The 18409-nt window shown below is 43.6% G+C and overlaps 13 non-coding genes across 13 annotated transcripts; all 13 read right to left on the minus strand.

The window, feature by feature from the left end:
* Window positions 1–31: 31 nt before the first annotated feature.
* On the minus strand, window positions 32–124 carry TRNAI-UAU (transfer RNA isoleucine (anticodon UAU)). Its single transcript is given in 2 exon segments — window positions 32–67; window positions 87–124. It is a non-coding gene; the product is annotated as a tRNA-Ile (tRNA).
* Window positions 125–540: 416 nt separating this feature from the next.
* On the minus strand, window positions 541–613 carry TRNAR-CCU (transfer RNA arginine (anticodon CCU)). Its single transcript has one exon. It is a non-coding gene; the product is annotated as a tRNA-Arg (tRNA).
* A 761-nt stretch (window positions 614–1374) lies between these two features.
* TRNAI-UAU (transfer RNA isoleucine (anticodon UAU)) lies at window positions 1375–1467 on the minus strand. The gene is given in 2 exon segments: window positions 1375–1410; window positions 1430–1467. It is a non-coding gene; the product is annotated as a tRNA-Ile (tRNA).
* Window positions 1468–1883: 416 nt separating this feature from the next.
* On the minus strand, window positions 1884–1956 carry TRNAR-CCU (transfer RNA arginine (anticodon CCU)). Its single transcript has one exon. It is a non-coding gene; the product is annotated as a tRNA-Arg (tRNA).
* A 750-nt stretch (window positions 1957–2706) lies between these two features.
* Window positions 2707–2799, minus strand: TRNAI-UAU (transfer RNA isoleucine (anticodon UAU)). Its single transcript is given in 2 exon segments — window positions 2707–2742; window positions 2762–2799. It is a non-coding gene; the product is annotated as a tRNA-Ile (tRNA).
* A 416-nt stretch (window positions 2800–3215) lies between these two features.
* TRNAR-CCU (transfer RNA arginine (anticodon CCU)) lies at window positions 3216–3288 on the minus strand. The gene has a single exon. It is a non-coding gene; the product is annotated as a tRNA-Arg (tRNA).
* Window positions 3289–4038: 750 nt separating this feature from the next.
* TRNAI-UAU (transfer RNA isoleucine (anticodon UAU)) lies at window positions 4039–4131 on the minus strand. Its single transcript is given in 2 exon segments — window positions 4039–4074; window positions 4094–4131. It is a non-coding gene; the product is annotated as a tRNA-Ile (tRNA).
* A 416-nt stretch (window positions 4132–4547) lies between these two features.
* TRNAR-CCU (transfer RNA arginine (anticodon CCU)) lies at window positions 4548–4620 on the minus strand. Its single transcript has one exon. It is a non-coding gene; the product is annotated as a tRNA-Arg (tRNA).
* A 759-nt stretch (window positions 4621–5379) lies between these two features.
* On the minus strand, window positions 5380–5472 carry TRNAV-UAC (transfer RNA valine (anticodon UAC)). The gene is given in 2 exon segments: window positions 5380–5415; window positions 5435–5472. It is a non-coding gene; the product is annotated as a tRNA-Val (tRNA).
* Window positions 5473–5888: 416 nt separating this feature from the next.
* TRNAR-CCU (transfer RNA arginine (anticodon CCU)) lies at window positions 5889–5961 on the minus strand. Its single transcript has one exon. It is a non-coding gene; the product is annotated as a tRNA-Arg (tRNA).
* Window positions 5962–6712: 751 nt separating this feature from the next.
* TRNAI-UAU (transfer RNA isoleucine (anticodon UAU)) lies at window positions 6713–6805 on the minus strand. Its single transcript is given in 2 exon segments — window positions 6713–6748; window positions 6768–6805. It is a non-coding gene; the product is annotated as a tRNA-Ile (tRNA).
* Window positions 6806–7221: 416 nt separating this feature from the next.
* Window positions 7222–7294, minus strand: TRNAR-CCU (transfer RNA arginine (anticodon CCU)). The gene has a single exon. It is a non-coding gene; the product is annotated as a tRNA-Arg (tRNA).
* A 763-nt stretch (window positions 7295–8057) lies between these two features.
* On the minus strand, window positions 8058–8150 carry TRNAI-UAU (transfer RNA isoleucine (anticodon UAU)). Its single transcript is given in 2 exon segments — window positions 8058–8093; window positions 8113–8150. It is a non-coding gene; the product is annotated as a tRNA-Ile (tRNA).
* Window positions 8151–18409: the final 10259 nt, after the last annotated feature.

An 18409-nucleotide genomic window follows, 5' to 3' on the forward strand; every position in this document is an offset into this window, starting at 1 on the left:
AGATAAACCAATGAAAAGCAAATGCAAAAACTGCTCTAGGTGAGGCTTGAACTCACAACCTCGGCATTTCTCAACAGATACTGCCTTATAAGTACCGCGCGCTAACCGATTGCGCCACTAGAGCAAGTTGCTTGTTCTGCAACTTCTGTGTTTTCACCCAAACCTGCGCTGTCCATGTGTTCTCAATTACCTTCTAATTAGTTGAATGCAAGTTTCATGTGGCAATTTCATAATCGTACAGATATATTCACTGAATTGAGAATTGTCCAGAATTTAAAGTGAATTTTAAAATCAAGGCCGACACAGCTGAACTGAAGGCGTAGGTAACTTGGAGAAAATTGTCCACTTGGTCCTTTAAATTGAAATACACTTGAAATTCCTGATCATTTTCACTTTAGTGAAAAACCCTGTAAGGTTTACACAACTACTTGTCTCCATGATTAAACCTCACATAATCTCATCAGCGAATAAAATATTACATTTGGGGGATGCTAAATTTGAGTGCCATACTCAAGTTCAAGCACCTTCAACACGCGGGTGCACCCCAGATGAGACTTGAACCCACAATCCCTGGCTTAGGAGGCCAGTGCCTTATCCATTAGGCCACTGGGGCTTGACGTGCAATTTTCTTTTAACAGTAAAAAAAAAAAAAAAAAAAACACAAGCTTGTCTTAGTATCCACACACAATAAGCTCAGTGTCTGTAACAATATCATTTCTCTTGCACCTACAGTGTCATGCAGCCAAAAGTCTTTAAGATAGTGAAACTCTTTAGTTTTCGTTTGTTTGTAAACGGAAAAAAGATGCGCATCGTGGTGGCAGCACATTTTAAGAAAACTCAGGTCATAAAAATGGAATGTTCCAACCATTGAACAAGAGGGCTGCAAAGGCAAAACAAGTACGACATGCAACTTTTTTCTTTTCAATTTTCTTTTCCTTATACCCCTTGTATCGTCTACTATCCACCTTACCACTTGCCTCAATCTATATTTATCATGTTTTCTCCCTTGCGCCGACTCTCAATATTTGGGCACAGCTATTTTGTTCTCCTCTGTCTGTGGTGTATACAGTTTGTCCTTTAGTTGCATTCTTTTCACTGATGGATTGTCAGTAAATCCGCTTAGCAACCGAAGTGGAACTTTGCTTAAGCTCCGCCCCTTGGACAAAAAATGCCCAAGATAACACTTCTACTAAAAAAAAAGGCAATCCCTAACAAAAATAGTACGATGAATTTAAGAGCAAATAAAAACAAGGGCAAACAGAGGGACAAAATAGAACCCATTTACATCCTGTTGGACTGGTGAAGCGTTGAGAGCTGGTTGGAGACAACGTGCTGGACCTTGCAGATGAACCAATGAAAAGCAAATGCAAAAACTGCTCTAGGTGAGGCTTGAACTCACAACCTCGGCATTGCTCAACAGATACTGCCTTATAAGTACCGCGCGCTAACCGATTGCGCCACTAGAGCAAGTTGCTTGTTCTGCAACTTCTGTGTTTTCACCCAAACCTGCGCTGTCCATGTGTTCTCAATTAACTTCTAATTAGTTGAATGCAAGTTTCATGTGGCAATTTCATAATCGTACAGATATATTCACTGAATTGAGAATTGTCCAGAATTTAAAGTGAATTTTAAAATCAAGGCCGACACAGCTGAACTGAAGGCGTAGGTAACTTGGAGAAAATTGTCCACTTGGTCCTTTAAATTGAAATACACTTGAAATTCCTGATCATTTTCACTTTAGTGAAAAACCCTGTAAGGTTTACACAACTACTTGTCTCCATGATTAAACCTCACATAATCTCATCAGCGAATAAAATATTACATTTGGGGGATGCTAAATTTGAGTGCCATACTCAAGTTCAAGCACCTTCAACACGCGGGTGCACCCCAGATGAGACTTGAACCCACAATCCCTGGCTTAGGAGGCCAGTGCCTTATCCATTAGGCCACTGGGGCTTGACGTGTAACTTTCTTTTAACAGTAAAAAAAAACACAAGCTTGTCTTAGTATCCACACACAATAAGCTCAGTGTCTGTAACAATATCATTTCTCTTGCACCTACAGTGTCATGCAGCCAAAAGTCTTTAAGATAGTGAAACTCTTTAGTTTTCGTTTGTTTGTAAACGGAAAAAAGATGCGCATCGTGGTGGCAGCACATTTTAAGAAAACTCAGGTCATAAAAATGGAATGTTCCAACCATTGAACAAGAGGGCTGCAAAGGCAAAACAAGTACGACATGCAACTTTTTTCTTTTCAATTTTCTTTTCCTTATACCCCTTGTATCGTCTACTATCCACCTTACCACTTGCCTCAATCTATATGTATCATGTTTTCTCCCTTGCGCCGACTCTCAATATTTGGGCACAGCTATTTTGTTCTCCTCTGTCTGTGGTGTATACAGTTTGTCCTTTAGTTGCATTCTTTTCACTGATGGATTGTCAGTAAATCCGCTTAGCAACCGAAATGGAACTTTGCTTAAGCTCCGCCCCTTGGACAAAAAATGCCCAAGATAACACTTCTACTAAAAAAAAAGGCAATCCCTAACAAAAATAGTACGATGAATTTAAGAGCAAATAAAAACAAGGGCAAACAGAGGGACAAAATAGAATCCATTTACATCCTGTTGGACTGGTGAGGCGTTGAGAGCTGGTTGGAGACAACGTGCTGGACCTTGCAGATAAACCAATGAAAAGCAAATGCAAAAACTGCTCTAGGTGAGGCTTGAACTCACAACCTCGGCATTGCTCAACAGATACTGCCTTATAAGTACCGCGCGCTAACCGATTGCACCACTAGAGCAAGTTGCTTGTTCTGCAACTTCTGTGTTTTCACCCAAACCTGCGCTGTCCATGTGTTCTCAATTAACTTCTAATTAGTTGAATGCAAGTTTCATGTGGCAATTTCATAATCGTACAGATATATTCACTGAATTGAGAATTGTCCAGAATTTAAAGTGAATTTTAAAATCAAGGCCGACACAGCTGAACTGAAGGCGTAGGTAACTTGGAGAAAATTGTCCACTTGGTCCTTTAAATTGAAATACACTTGAAATTCCTGATCATTTTCACTTTAGTGAAAAACCCTGTAAGGTTTACACAACTACTTGTCTCCATGATTAAACCTCACATAATCTCATCAGCGAATAAAATATTACATTTGGGGGATGCTAAATTTGAGTGCCATACTCAAGTTCAAGCACCTTCAACACACGGGTGCACCCCAGATGGGACTTGAACCCACAATCCCTGGCTTAGGAGGCCAGTGCCTTATCCATTAGGCCACTGGGGCTTGACGTGTAACTTTCTTTTAACAGTAAAAAAAAACACAAGCTTGTCTTAGTATCCACACACAATAAGCTCAGTGTCTGTAACAATATCATTTCTCTTGCACCTACCGTGTCATGCAGCCAAAAGTCTTTAAGATAGTGAAACTCTTTAGTTTTCGTTTGTTTGTAAACGGAAAAAAGATGCGCATCGTGGTGGCAGCACATTTTAAGAAAACTCAGGTCATAAAAATGGAATGTTCCAACCATTGAACAAGAGGGCTGCAAAGGCAAAACAAGTACGACATGCAACTTTTTTCTTTTCAATTTTCTTTTCCTTATACCCCTTGTATCGTCTACTATCCACCTTACCACTTGCCTCAATCTATATGTATCATGTTTTCTCCCTTGCGCCGACTCTCAATATTTGGGCACAGCTATTTTGTTCTCCTCTGTCTGTGGTGTATACAGTTTGTCCTTTAGTTGCATTCTTTTCACTGATGGATTGTCAGTAAATCCGCTTAGCAACCGAAATGGAACTTTGCTTAAGCTCCGCCCCTTGGACAAAAAATGCCCAAGATAACACTTCTACTAAAAAAAAAGGCAATCCCTAACAAAAATAGTACGATGAATTTAAGAGCAAATAAAAACAAGGGCAAACAGAGGGACAAAATAGAATCCATTTACATCCTGTTGGACTGGTGAGGCGTTGAGAGCTGGTTGGAGACAACGTGCTGGACCTTGCAGATAAACCAATGAAAAGCAAATGCAAAAACTGCTCTAGGTGAGGCTTGAACTCACAACCTCGGCATTGCTCAACAGATACTGCCTTATAAGTACCGCGCGCTAACCGATTGCGCCACTAGAGCAAGTTGCTTGTTCTGCAACTTCTGTGTTTTCACCCAAACCTGCGCTGTCCATGTGTTCTCAATTAACTTCTAATTAGTTGAATGCAAGTTTCATGTGGCAATTTCATAATCGTACAGATATATTCACTGAATTGAGAATTGTCCAGAATTTAAAGTGAATTTTAAAATCAAGGCCGACACAGCTGAACTGAAGGCGTAGGTAACTTGGAGAAAATTGTCCACTTGGTCCTTTAAATTGAAATACACTTGAAATTCCTGATCATTTTCACTTTAGTGAAAAACCCTGTAAGGTTTACACAACTACTTGTCTCCATGATTAAACCTCACATAATCTCATCAGCGAATAAAATATTACATTTGGGGGATGCTAAATTTGAGTGCCATACTCAAGTTCAAGCACCTTCAACACACGGGTGCACCCCAGATGGGACTTGAACCCACAATCCCTGGCTTAGGAGGCCAGTGCCTTATCCATTAGGCCACTGGGGCTTGACGTGTAACTTTCTTTTAACAGTAAAAAAAAACAAAAAAAACACAAGCTTGTCTTAGTATCCACACACAATAAGCTCAGTGTCTGTAACAATACCATTTCTCTTGCACCTACAGTGTCATGCAGCCAAAAGTCTTTAAGATAGTGAAACTCTTTAGTTTTCGTTTGTTTGTAAACGGAAAAAAGATGCGCATCGTGGTGGCAGCACATTTTAAGAAAACTCAGGTCATAAAAATGGAATGTTCCAACCATTGAACAAGAGGGCTGCAAAGGCAAAACAAGTACGACATGCAACTTTTTTCTTTTCAATTTTCTTTTCCTTATACCCCTTGTATCGTCTACTATCCACCTTACCACTTGCCTCAATCTATATTTATCATGTTTTCTCCCTTGCGCCGACTCTCAATATTTGGGCACAGCTATTTTGTTCTCCTCTGTCTGTGGTGTATACAGTTTGTCCTTTAGTTGCATTCTTTTCACTGATGGATTGTCAGTAAATCCGCTTAGCAACCGAAGTGGAACTTTGCTTAAGCTCCGCCCCTTGGACAAAAAATGCCCAAGATAACACTTCTACTAAAAAAAAAGGCAATCCCTAACAAAAATAGTACGATGAATTTAAGAGCAAATAAAAACAAGGGCAAACAGAGGGACAAAATAGAACCCATTTACATCCTGTTGGACTGGTGAAGCGTTGAGAGCTGGTTGGAGACAACGTGCTGGACCTTGCAGATGAACCAATGAAAAGCAAATGCAAAAACTGCTCTAGGTGAGGCTTGAACTCACAACCTCGGCATTGCTCAACAGATACTGCCTTGTAAGTACCGCGCGCTAACCGATTGCGCCACTAGAGCAAGTTGCTTGTTCTGCAACTTCTGTGTTTTCACCCAAACCTGCGCTGTCCATGTGTTCTCAATTAACTTCTAATTAGTTGAATGCAAGTTTCATGTGGCAATTTCATAATCGTACAGATATATTCACTGAATTGAGAATTGTCCAGAATTTAAAGTGAATTTTAAAATCAAGGCCGACGCAGCTGAACTGAAGGCGTAGGTAACTTGGAGAAAATTGTCCACTTGGTCCTTTAAATTGAAATACACTTGAAATTCCTGATCATTTTCACTTTAGTGAAAAACCTTGTTAAGTTTACACAACTACTTGTCTCCATGATTAAACCTCACATAATCTCATCAGCGAATAAAATATTACAATAGGGGGATGCTAAATTTGAGTGCCATACTCAAGTTCAACCACCTTCAACACGCGGGTGCACCCCAGATGGGACTTGAACCCACAATCCCTGGCTTAGGAGGCCAGTGCCTTATCCATTAAGCCACTGGGGATTAACGTGTAAATTTCTTTTAACAGTAAAAAAAAAACAAAAAAAAAACACAAGCTTGTCTTAGTATCCACACACAATAAGCTCAGTGTCTGTAACACTATCATTTCTCTTGCACCTACAGTGTCATGCAGCCAAAAGTCTTTAAGATAGTGAAACTCTTTAGTTTTCGTTTGTTTGTAAATGGAAAAAAGATGCGCATCGTGGTGGCAGCACATTTTAAGAAAACTCAGGTCATAAAAATGGAATATTCCAACCATTGAACAAGAGGGCTGCAAAGGCAAAACAAGTACGACATGCAACTTTTTTCTTTTCAATTTTCTTTTCCTTATACCCCTTGTATCGTCTACTATCCACCTTACCACTTGCCTCAATCTATATTTATCATGTTTTCTCCCTTGCGCCGACTCTCAATATTTGGGCACAGCTATTTTGTTCTCCTCTGTCCGTGGTGTATACAGTTTGTCCTTTAGTTGCATTCTTTTCACTGATGGATTGTCAGTAAATCCGCTTAGCAACCGAAGTGGAACTTTGCTTAAGCTCCGCCCCTTGGACAAAAATTGCCCAAGATAACACTTCTACTAAAAAAAAAGGCAATCCCTAACAAAAATAGTACGATGAATTTAAGAGCAAATAAAAACAAGGGACAAAATAGAATCCATTTACATCCTGTTGGACTGGTGAGGCGTTGAGAGCTGGTTGGAGACAACGTGCTGGACCTTGCAGATAAACCAATGAAAAGCAAATGCAAAAACTGCTCTAGGTGAGGCTTGAACTCACAACCTCGGCATTGCTCAACAGATACTGCCTTATAAGTACCGCGCGCTAACAGATTGCGCCACTAGAGCATGTTGCTTGTGCTGCAACTTCTGTGTTTTCACCCAAACCTGCGCTGTCCATGTGTTCTCAATTAACTTCTAATTAGTTGAATGCAAGTTTCATGTGGCAATTTCATAATCGTACAGATATATTCACTGAATTGAGAATTGTCCAGAATTTAAAGTGAATTTTAAAATCAAGGCCGACGCAGCTGAACTGAAGGCGTAGGTAACTTGGAGAAAATTGTCCACTTGGTCCTTTAAATTGAAATACACTTGAAATTCCTGATGGTTTTCACTTTAGTGAAAAACCCTGTAAGGTTTACACAACTACTTGTCTCCATGATTAAACCTCACATAATCTCATCAGCGAATAAAATATTACATTTGGGGGATGCTAAATTTGAGTGCCATACTCAAGTTCAAGCACCTTCAACACGCGGGTGCACCACAGATGGGACTTGAACCCACAATCCCTGGCTTAGGAGGCCAGTGCCTTATCCATTAGGCCACTGGGGCTTGACGTGTAACTTTCTTTTAACAATAAAAAAAAAAAAAAACACAAGCTTGTCTTAGTATCCACACACAATAAGCTCAGTGTCTGTAACAATATCATTTCTCTTGCACCTACAGTGTCACGCAGCCAATAGGCAAGGTTCTTTAAGATAGTGAAACTCTTTAGTTTTCGTTTTTTTGTAAACGGAAAAAAGATGCGCATCGTGGTGGCAGCACATTTTAAGAAAACTCAGGTCATAAAAATGGAATGTTCCAACCATTGAACAAGAGGGCTGCAAAGGCAAAACAAGTACGACATGCAACTTTTTTCTTTTCAATTTTCTTTTCCTTATACCCCTTGTATCGTCTACTATCCACCTTACCACTTGCCTCAATCGATATTTATCATGTTTTCTCCCTTGCGCCGACTCTCAATATTTGGGCACAGCTATTTTGTTCTCCTCTGTCTGTGGTGTATACAGTTTGTCCTTTAGTTGCATTCTTTTCACTGATGGATTGTCAGTAAATCCGCTTAGCAACCGAAGTGGAACTTTGCTTAAGCTCCGCCCCTTGGACAAAAATTGCCCAAGATAACACTTCTACTAAAAAAAAAGGCAATCCCTAACAAAAATAGTACGATGAATTTAAGAGTAAATAAAAACAAGGGCAAACAGAGGGACAAAATAGAATCCATTTACATCCTGTTGGACTGGTGAGGCGTTGAGAGCTGGTTGGAGACAACGTGCTGGACCTTGCAGATAAACCAATGAAAAGCAAATGCAAAAACTGCTCTAATTGAGGCTTGAACTCACAACCTCGGCATTGCTCAACAGATACTGCCTTATAAGTACCGCGCGCTAACCGATTGCGCCACTAGAGCAAGTTGCTTGTTCTGCAACTTCTGTGTTTTCACCCAAACCTGCGCTGTCCATGTGTTCTCAATTAACTTCTAATTAGTTGAATGCAAGTGATGTGGGATTATTAAAAATCTTTATTGTACTTGTATTGAATTATTGCACTAACTCCATTTTAACTTTATACTGTGACAATCCTCCATTTTGTCCTCCTAACCTGACTTCTTCAATCCTCCATTTTGTCCTCATAACCTAACTTGTTCATTTTAAAACTACCTTACATGACAGAATTTCCCAGCACATCTAATACAATAGACAAAGACTGTATTTTCTATAAAGACATGATTAACACAGGAATTGCTGACTTTTCCTTAACTTGCAACATAGTATAATTTGAAGGCCATGAGAACACAGTAGTAATGAAATGTTCTATTCATAAGAGACTTTGCACCTGGCCACGAGGCCTGAGATCACCGACCGTGTAAAATGACGCTCAAGACCCCCTTGTCCCCACCCGTGTCCAGAACAATCCCACCTCTTGGTGGGTGGGCACGGGACTAACCACTTAGTTTTTGAGCCAATTAATAATATTGATAGGAGGACACTAATCCCGACACTTAAAAATTAATCCAATTAATGATGTTTATTTGCTGATATTCTAATAATCAATGATGACGTAAAAGGCCTCTTAAAAGGGCCTGCGCGCCCGCTTTTTAATCACTTGCCAATAAATTTCTCGAAGTTATTTTAACCTGAACCTTGTGTGTCAGACTTAATTACTTCAGCGTATATACGCAATTCAATTTTATTAATTTGGACAGGAACAGATAGACATTTAAACATTTTGGTTTACTGCTAAAAAGTACCATAACAACTTGGCGCCCAACGTGGGGCATCGGGCTATGTCCGGCCAGTGAGCCGTCCTAAGGAAGACAAGGGTGGACGGAGGAATCCGGGGGGAAGGAAAGGAGATTGATCACCTCCAGGTACACGGTAGAGACTTCTGCAGAGCCACCGGTATGTTCCGGCCCCTTTGATTGACCCGTCCACGTGTCTGTGACTGCTTCCCGGGAGGACATCAAAGACAGGTAATATCTTGCCCGGTGTCTCGTTACTCACTTGTTTACCTGCATTTTAGTCTATCTGTTGCCTGGGTGTGTTTGTATTGGCCTATTTTAGCTTAGGTGCCCGGGCTGAGTGTCTGTTTGCTTGTTTTCCCCTTTTTGGGATAAAGGGGGGTGGACCTGAGGGGACTTGCCTGGGTCTTCAGTATATCTGTCTATCTGTTTGTATTTTACCCCTTTTGGGATAAAGGGGGGTGGACCTGAGGGGATTTGCCTGGGTCTTCTGTTGCCTGTTTTACCCCTTTTAGGAACCACGGTGCTGTGGTTGTAGGGAAAAAGGGGGGTTGACCTGTGGATGTGTTCCTGGGGGTCATCTTTTCCTGTTTAACTCTTTTAGGAGCCTCGTGGCTGGGGCTGTAGGGAAAAAGAGGAGTGTTGGATCTGTGGAGATTGTGTAGACTCATAGTTTCCTGAGGATCCTTCTTGTGTCACTTTGATAGCCTAGCTAGCTTCTCTGTGCACGTTACTCTGCTTGCAGAGTGGTGGTACCCTCCAGCTTTGAGCGCTGAGCTGGAGCCATTCCAACTTTTATTTTGTGGTGTGTGAATTCGGGCAGGCATTGCTGTCTTCATCACCACGGAGTAGTGAGACTTATAAAGTGGGTTTTTATAGGGGCACTACAAGGGTGAGGGTAGCGCAGACACTATTAGTGGGCTGCTGTGACGAGGGAGGCATATGGATTTCGGACCGGTGTTAGCTGTTATCCTTGGCCGTTGGTAGTAAGATACTACGGGATTGAGGGAGGTGACTTTGGAGTAAGCACACGAGTAAAGGAAAGGAATTACTGTTGATTTCATTTGAACTGTGATGCATGCACTGTATTTCAACTGTATTGTTGTCTTGTTTGTTTAATAGGAGTCTCATGAACTCCGGTGTCTGTCTCTAAGGATTTTTTTTTTCCTTGCCTTTCATCTTTTCTACACTTTCTATATTATTATACTATCCACTCCCATTTCTCTTAAAAGAGAAGTGATTGGTCACACACTTCTCACCTCGCTCCAATCCGTGTCTACCACCCCGGGTAGGCGGATTCAGTGACTAGTCTACGTTTTGGGAAGACGCACCTGAGAAAGTCCCACGGTTCTCGGGTGGCAGTCGAGCATTGTAGACGTTCCTGTTCAGTTTTCCCTCTCTCTCTCTATATCTAGGACGCTGGTATAGGGGTAAAGGGACTATGGGACAGGATTTAGGTAAGCCCAGTAAGGGCTGGTTAGCATGTGATTTGGTAGAAAACAGAGAGGGTGAGGAGATGGTTAAAGGTGTTGAAAAAATTGCAAAAGTATGTAAAATTGCTGTACCGACATGTGGAAGATTGCAACCAGAAAGTTGGCGCAAGCTACTGGCAGAAATGAAAGGCAAGCTTACAGATAATGATTTATTAAAGACTGCTGAAGCATGGTATAGAGTAGCGAAGGCTATTCAGTTAGAAGGTTGGGTTGAGGAAGAGATAAATCACAAAGGTGTGAAATTGTTTGTGTACCATAAGAATTGTGTTGCTGGGGTTTACCCTCAGCCAGCGCCCCAAAATGGCGCCCAGGGGATGTCTATCCCCAAGGTTCAGTCAGCAGTAGGTGATAGCCAGCTGACCATGTTCCCCACTCCCAATCCTCCCGAATCCCATCCCATCACCTCCCCTGTCTGCCCGGTCCTGAATTCTGATGGATCTTTCTTTACCCCTTCCCCGTCTCTAACAGTCCCATCATCCTCATCCATCCCCACGCTACCTTCCATGCCTAATCCTAACATTTCATCTGCCATTTCCTCCCTGCAATCCCTCTCCGTAGCTAATCCCCTCCCATCAGCATCTGCCCAACTAACTACCCCTCCCTCCCTTGCTCTGACTCCTCCTTCTGCACCCATCCCTACCAATCCCGTCCTGTCTCCTCCCATAACTGGCTCCACCCCAGTCCAATACCCTACCTCCTTAAATGTACCTACCCACCCTACTCTTCTGCCCTCCCCTGCCTGGCCCTACCCCTTCCCATATCCCATGGCCCTGCCCTACCCCGGTTACCCTCCCTTTCCCCAAGCCACTCCCCAGGTTCCGGTCATGCCCAGTCCGGCTCAGTCTGCCCCGGAAGTGCCCATATCAAACATGGCCGCCACTTCTTCCCTTAATCCTAATGCAACTCCTTTTCCCGCCTCCAATATGGCGGCCCCCAGTTCAGCCCTTAGCCGGTAATCCCCGGTGACTACCTGTCCCCAGGTTATGACTCGCTAGCCACCCCTGCATCTGGGGCTCTTTCCCATCCGCCGATCCTTTCACCTCACGCGGGCCCTGCACCACGTAAGAGAGCCAATATCATAGAATTCGATGACGAAGAGGAGGACAGGGTATCCCATGTCTCATCGGAGGTTGCTGCGGGAGCCTCAGCTCATCGTTCTATCGATGACCCCTTCGGCCACAAGGGTCGGGGAGAACGGGCCCCTCCTAAGTATGTTGCGTTCAACCCCACTCAAGCTTGTGCTCTAATGAAATCACTCCCTAACCCAGAAAAGCAGCCTATGCCCTTTTACCGAGGGATAGTTCAAATTCAAAAGACTTATTCCGCCGCATGGCGTGATCTACTCAGCATTTGTGCTATTAAAGCAGGGGATGCATATTGGCCAAGCATGGCCCGTCACCTCAGTACAGATCTGCTTTCCAGTGATGTTGATTACCCCTCCGGGGTAACCTTTTGCACCCAATTAAGAGAATGGGCTAAGGACAAACTTGCAGATCAGGCTGCTGGCCTTACTGATGTTATACAAGATAAAGGAGAATCAGTGGAAAGGTTTCATGCAAGACTGTATCAAATGTTTACAGATTTGGGGTTTGATCTTACTGACAAGATTCATTCACAAATGCTGTCCGGTGCGTTTGTCCAAGGTGTTAAAGACTCTATACGCAAGGGAATTATTGCTGCACGCCCTGAATATAAGGTTGTTCCCCTGGATACCCTGCTTTTAGTTGCTAGGGGCCTAGAATCTGCCCAGATCCCCAGAAGGCCAAGCTCTGCTCCTCTTATGGTATCACGCAGTACCCCTGTTCCCAGGGGCACCAGACCAGAGGATGGTTTCTGCTTTAATTGCAAGGCTAAAGGGCATTTTAAAAGTGATTGCCCGGAACCCAAAAGAGAGCCAAGAAAGCCATCCAGGCCTGCCCCGGCCACTAAGGCCGAAAAAGAGGTTCCAATAGTTGAGGAACCCGATGAATAGGAAATTGGCAAGCCTGTGTCTGTGACCCCTGTCATGGCAGTGTCTACAGGGGATAAAGGGGGGCCACTTGCCACAGTCACTTTGCCCATTGAAGGCCACCCTACCACATTTCTTGTTGACACAGGTGCAGCCCGTAGTGTTCTGCGAGAACAAGACCTGCCAGACCCATCTTTTCTGTCAAATATTGATGTCTCTTGTGTTGGAGTGGATGGCCAGCCGAGACATAGCCCTCTAACAACTCCACTACGAGTTGGTTCTAGCCTGCTTGCTCGCTTTGTAGTATCCTCCACATGCCCAATTAACCTGTTAGGTGCTGATGTTCTCTCACGCCTGCAAGCATCCATCACCTTCACCCCGGATGGGCAGGTAGAAATGTCCACACCTCTATCTGAATCAGACACCTCAGCCTTGTGCTCTTTGCCTCTGATGCTGCATTTAGAAAAGCCCCGTGAGAAAGCAGCAGAATTAAGGTCCAATTTCCCAGAGGTATTAAAAACACAGGTGCCCGCCAAGTTATGGTCCTCAGGCCCAGAGGACATAGGTCACCTAAATGTTCCCCCTGTGGTGGTAAAGCTTATTCCAGGAGCTAAGTTACCAAGAAAGCCACAATATCCATTAAAACCAGCACAGGCTGCTGCCATTTCTATCCACATCAAGGCACTCTTGGAGAAGGGTGCCCTGGTAAAATGTAAATCTGAATGCAACACCCCATTATTCCCTGTGAAAAAGAAAACTCCAAAAGGTGAGCCAGAGAAGTACAGGATGGTTCAGGATCTCCGTGCTGTCAATTAAGCTACCGTCCTGGACACCCCTCTTGTACCAAATCCCCATACTCTGCTCTCTGGAGTCCCACCATCTGCAAAATTTTTCACAGTCATTGACCTAGCCAATGCCTTTTTCAGTGTCCCACTGGACCCATCCTGCCAATACCTGTTTGCTTTCACCCATGTGATGCAACAGTATACCTGGACTGTCATGCCCCAAGGGGCACAAAATTCTCCAAGTCAATTTGCAAAGGCCATGGCCACCATCCTTGACCCATGGCAAGCCGAGCACCCAGAAGTTGTTCTGCTCCAGTATGTGGATGATTTGTTGCTCTGTGGAGATGATATACCCACTACTGAAAATTGCTCAATTAGTCTCCTTTGCTATTTGGCAGAACAAGGATGTAAAGCTTCGCTCATCAAGCTCCAATTCTGCCAACCTTCAGTAATTTTCCTTGGACATTGCCTATCTCAAGGTACCAGACATCTTACTCGGGACCGGGTAAGAGCTGTACTGGACATTCCACCTCCAAGGACTTCAAAGTCTCTTCATGCCTTCCTAGGCCTCATTTCCTACTGCAGAGCATGGATCCCAGAAGCCTCTCTGCTTATGCAACCTCTCTATGATGCTCTTAAGTCTGACCCATTCTGTTTGACCAATGAAGCTCTGGACAATTTCAATGCTCTAAAACGTGCCATTGCTTCTGCTCCTGCCTTGGGCCTACCTGACTACTCCAAACCTTTCAAATGATTTGTCTCTGAAAGACAAGGCCATGCAACAGGAGTTCTCACCCAAACTAATGACTTAAGAGGCCGCCAGAGGCCTATTGGATATTTCTCATGTCAACTGGACATTGTGGCCAGAGGGACTCCTTCCTGTCTCAGGGCTGTTTTTGCTGCAAGAGAGCTCATAGAAAGAACCTCAGACCTGGTCCTTGGCCACCCTCTGGTTGTTTTGGCCCCTCATGACATTTCTGCCATCATCAACCAAGTCCAACTCAAGCACGTGTCTCCAGCCAGACACCTACGCCTGCAGTGCCATCTTCTTCTGCCTGACAACATTTCCATCCAAAGATGTCAAGTTCTTAACCCGTCCACTCTTCTTCCACTCCCTGAGGGGGGTATCTATTATGGATTTATCACAGATGAAACCTACATTTATCTGCTCTGTGGATGTATCAAGAAAGTCATGCATCCACATTTGACATTTTATGAAGATGAGACACCTCTTTGTGAAGGCCCGGATTACGCCTTCTGTACCATGTGGTACAAGCCGAACATTACTCCTGAACCTTGCTATGAAGATGAGCTTTACCACTGGACTGATGTAAAGCTCACTGCTCAAGATTTCTATTGTGACTCTGAAGGCAATAGCATGGTCTTGGTCCAACTACCTCAACAACTCAACTACCTCTACCGCCATTGGGATACTGCTATCCCACATATTCCTGTTACCAAATTGAAGACAAGGTCATGGAATGATCTTGGGCCCATGGCGAAGCTATGGGCCACCATGGATGAAGAACAGCTACAGGAAAATGGTATTGTCAAATACTCAACAACTGACCTTCTGGAAGCATGGCCACGCCACTTCCTAGAAAAAGAATTTCAAGATCTGGTCATAGTGAATGATTATGACCCAGAAACACCTCATGACTGTTTCGAACAGATGAAAATGGAAACAGTGCACTTACCAACTGTACATGAGAATCCATTACCAGATCCAGATTTTACCCTGTTTGTGGACGGTTCAAGATATGCTGATGAAGAAGGAAGATACCATACAGGATATGCCGTAACCACAACAGATGAAGTTATTAAATCATCATCTTTACCACCAGCAATGTCTGCGCAAGAAGCTGAATTACAGGCTCTGACTTCAGCATGCAAAATTTCCGAAGGAAAACGTGCCAACATCTATACAGATTCAAGATATGCTCTGGGTGTGGCACATGACTTCGGCCTAATTTGGAAGACAAGAGGATTTCTTACCACCGCCGGTACACCAGTCAAACACAGCACTGCAATCAAGGAGCTAATGGATGCCCTCCTACTCCCTAAAGAAGTGGCCGTTTTGAAAGTCAAGGCCCATGGGAAATTGGATACAGATGAAGCAAAGGGCAACCATTTAGCTGATCAGGCTGCTAAGCTAGCGGCCAGGGATCTGCAGGAAGTGGATGAAGAAGTGTCCGAACAAGAAGAAGAAGTCCCTATTTTTGCTCTGCAAACTCTTCCTACTGATTTGCGAATTTTGCGAGAACAGCAAGCTGCAGTCACTCCTGAAGAAATCCAGAAATGGAAAAAGAAAGGAGCTGTCCAAAAGGACGGAGTATATTACAACAACTTCAAATTTTGTCTTCCCAAAAATTTATATCCAGCAGTTGTCCAATGGGCACATGGGCCTGCACACCTGTCAAAGGAATTGATGGCCGCCCTCATACAGAAGTATTATGAAGCACCCGGAATCACAACATTGATCAGCAGCTTCTGTAAGGCCTGTGTCATTTGTGCAAAATGCAATCCAGGAAGACCAATCAAGGTGCCTGCAAAACACCTGGCAAAGCCCATGTACCCCTTCCAGCGAATTCAAATTGACCACATCCAAATGCCCAAGAGTGGGCCCCATGAATATGCACTAGTAATAGTGGACATGTTCTCAGGATGGCCAGAGGCCTACCCAGTGGCCAATATCACTGCAAAAACAACCGCAAGACGCCTACTTACAGAGATAGTATGTAGGTTCGGACTCCCAGAAGTCATTGAAAGTGATCAAGGCCCAGCTTTCACAGCAACAGTGACTAAAGAAATTTGGACTGCTCTAGGGGTGACTCTAGCCTTCCACACCCCTTACCATCCACAAAGTAGTGGTAAAGTAGAGCGCATGAATGGCACTCTAAAAGCCAGAATGTTAAAAATGTCACAAGAAACAAAAATGCCCTGGCCAGAAAGCCTGTCAATAGCTTTATTTAGTGTTAGGCACACACCTAGAGGGAAGCATTCACTGTCCCCATATGAGATTCTATTTGGGACAGCACCCAGACTAGGTTGTTATTATCCGCAGCAGTTACAGCTCCAATCAGATGTTTTAGTAGACTATGTAACTGAACTTTCAAGTGCCTTAAACAAAATACATGCCCAAGTTTTCTCTTCAATTCCAGATCCCGAATTGGATACAGGTACCCATAACCTGCTTCCCGGAGATTGGGTTCTGGTCAAGAAGTTTGTGCGGAAAAATACCCTGGAACCAAGATTTGACGGTCCATTCCAAGTTCTCCTGATTACCGCAACCTCCGTCAAACTGGCCGGTAGGCCAAATTGGATCCACGCTTCCCACTGCAAGAAGTCCCCTGCCCCAGAGGAAGCAGATACCGCACAAGCATGTACCTCTGGTACACCTTCTCCTTAATTAGCCTCATAAAGGCCCAGCAAGTAGCCATCACCAAAGATATTAGTGGGTATACCTTCTGGTACAATTCATCATGCACCCATGTGGCTACTTACACCTTTGACTACTGTGATATTGTAGAATGCCCATTTCCCACATCACAAATCCAGAGTATCTATAGAGATATCCCTCATTCAAAAGACCCATATGTTTGTGTAGTTGACAAGCAATGGGGGCACAATTGTAACCATTGGGGGGCGGCGGGATGGAATGCCGGACCTGCCTGGGGTTACAAGCCAAAAAGTGCCTTATCTAAAGTAGATGATCATGGTAGATCCCTTCTCCAGAGAATGACTTTGAGAAAGCCTGGGGGGGGGTACACCAATGAAATTAATCCTTAACATTGAGCATCCAAGCCCAACAGATGCAGACCAGTATGTGATGGGAATGTATTGGAAAAAGGGTTCCTACCGTAAATTAGGGCATTTCTACCTCAAAGATATGTGTAACTCTTCTGAGTGGCAAGGGGCCACCCATATGGTCCCTAACCCATTAAAACCTCATATCCAGACCTTTCAAGACATGATGGCCATTGCTAACCCCACCTTTGAAGATACCATGGCCGCTGAAACAGGTTTTAATGATGTAAATTTATGGTTAGAATGGATGAAATATAATGCTAATAAGCATAATAAGACCGCATGCTATGTGTGTGGCGGTGCCCGGCCTCACCTGGGTACTGTACCTCTAATCCTGCCAGTAGATGTAGAGGAATGTGTTTTAAGCCTTTTTGCCTATCACTATACTTTTAACAGGTCCATATGTATTGCATGGACAAAGGAGTATCCTCTCCTAACCAAGGATGTCAAACCCCCAGATGGTATTACCGTGTATAAAGTTGTATCCTCCCATGTCTGAGAAAATCCCTCATGAAGACTGTTGACCAAGCGGCACCCACTTTCACCCATCTCGAAGTTGATGACCAAGATTTCCAAGACATCAACTCACCCTGTCTGCCGCTGCAAACAATCCCTTTTGTTGATAAAGTGCAGGAATTCTAGGAAGGGACTAGCTTAGGGACAGCATCTGTCAGTGAATGGTAAAGGCCCCGTGTGGAGAAGTGGTGGGTTAGCTGCCATGGGACACCCATGGGTGTGAAGTGTTCGAGAGCCATACTGACGGATGAGTTAGCCTATCAGGGTCAGATCTAGGGACAGTCTTGCACTTTGCATTAACACCTAGCTAGCGGCCACGGGGTTTCTGTGCCTTTGGGTTAACACGTCTTCCCGATACTAACTTAATAAAGTTTTTATCTCTTAGAATCTAACATTTCATAGGGGGGACTGATGTGGGATTATTAAAAATCTTTATTGTACTTGTATTGAATTATTGCACTAACTCCATTTTAACTTTATACTGTGACAATCCTCCATTTTGTCCTCCTAACCTGACTTCTTCAATCCTCCATTTTGTCCTCATAACCTAACTTGTTCATTTTAAAACTACCTTACATGACAGAATTTCCCAGCACATCTAATACAATAGATAAAGACTGTATTTTCTATAAAGACATGATTAACACAGGAATTGCTGACTTTTCCTTAACTTGCAACATAGTATAATTTGAAGGCCATGAGAACACAGTAGTAATGAAATGTTCTATTCATAAGAGACTTTGCACCTGGCCACGAGGCCTGAGATCACCGACCGTGTAAAATGACGCTCAAGACCCCCTTGTCCCCACCCGTGTCCAGAACAATCCCACCTCTTGGTGGGTGGGCACGGGACTAACCACTTAGTTTTTGAGCCAATTA

Source organism: Pelobates fuscus, chromosome 6, assembly GCF_036172605.1.
Source record: "Pelobates fuscus isolate aPelFus1 chromosome 6, aPelFus1.pri, whole genome shotgun sequence".
Taxonomy (NCBI): Eukaryota; Metazoa; Chordata; class Amphibia; order Anura; family Pelobatidae; genus Pelobates; species Pelobates fuscus.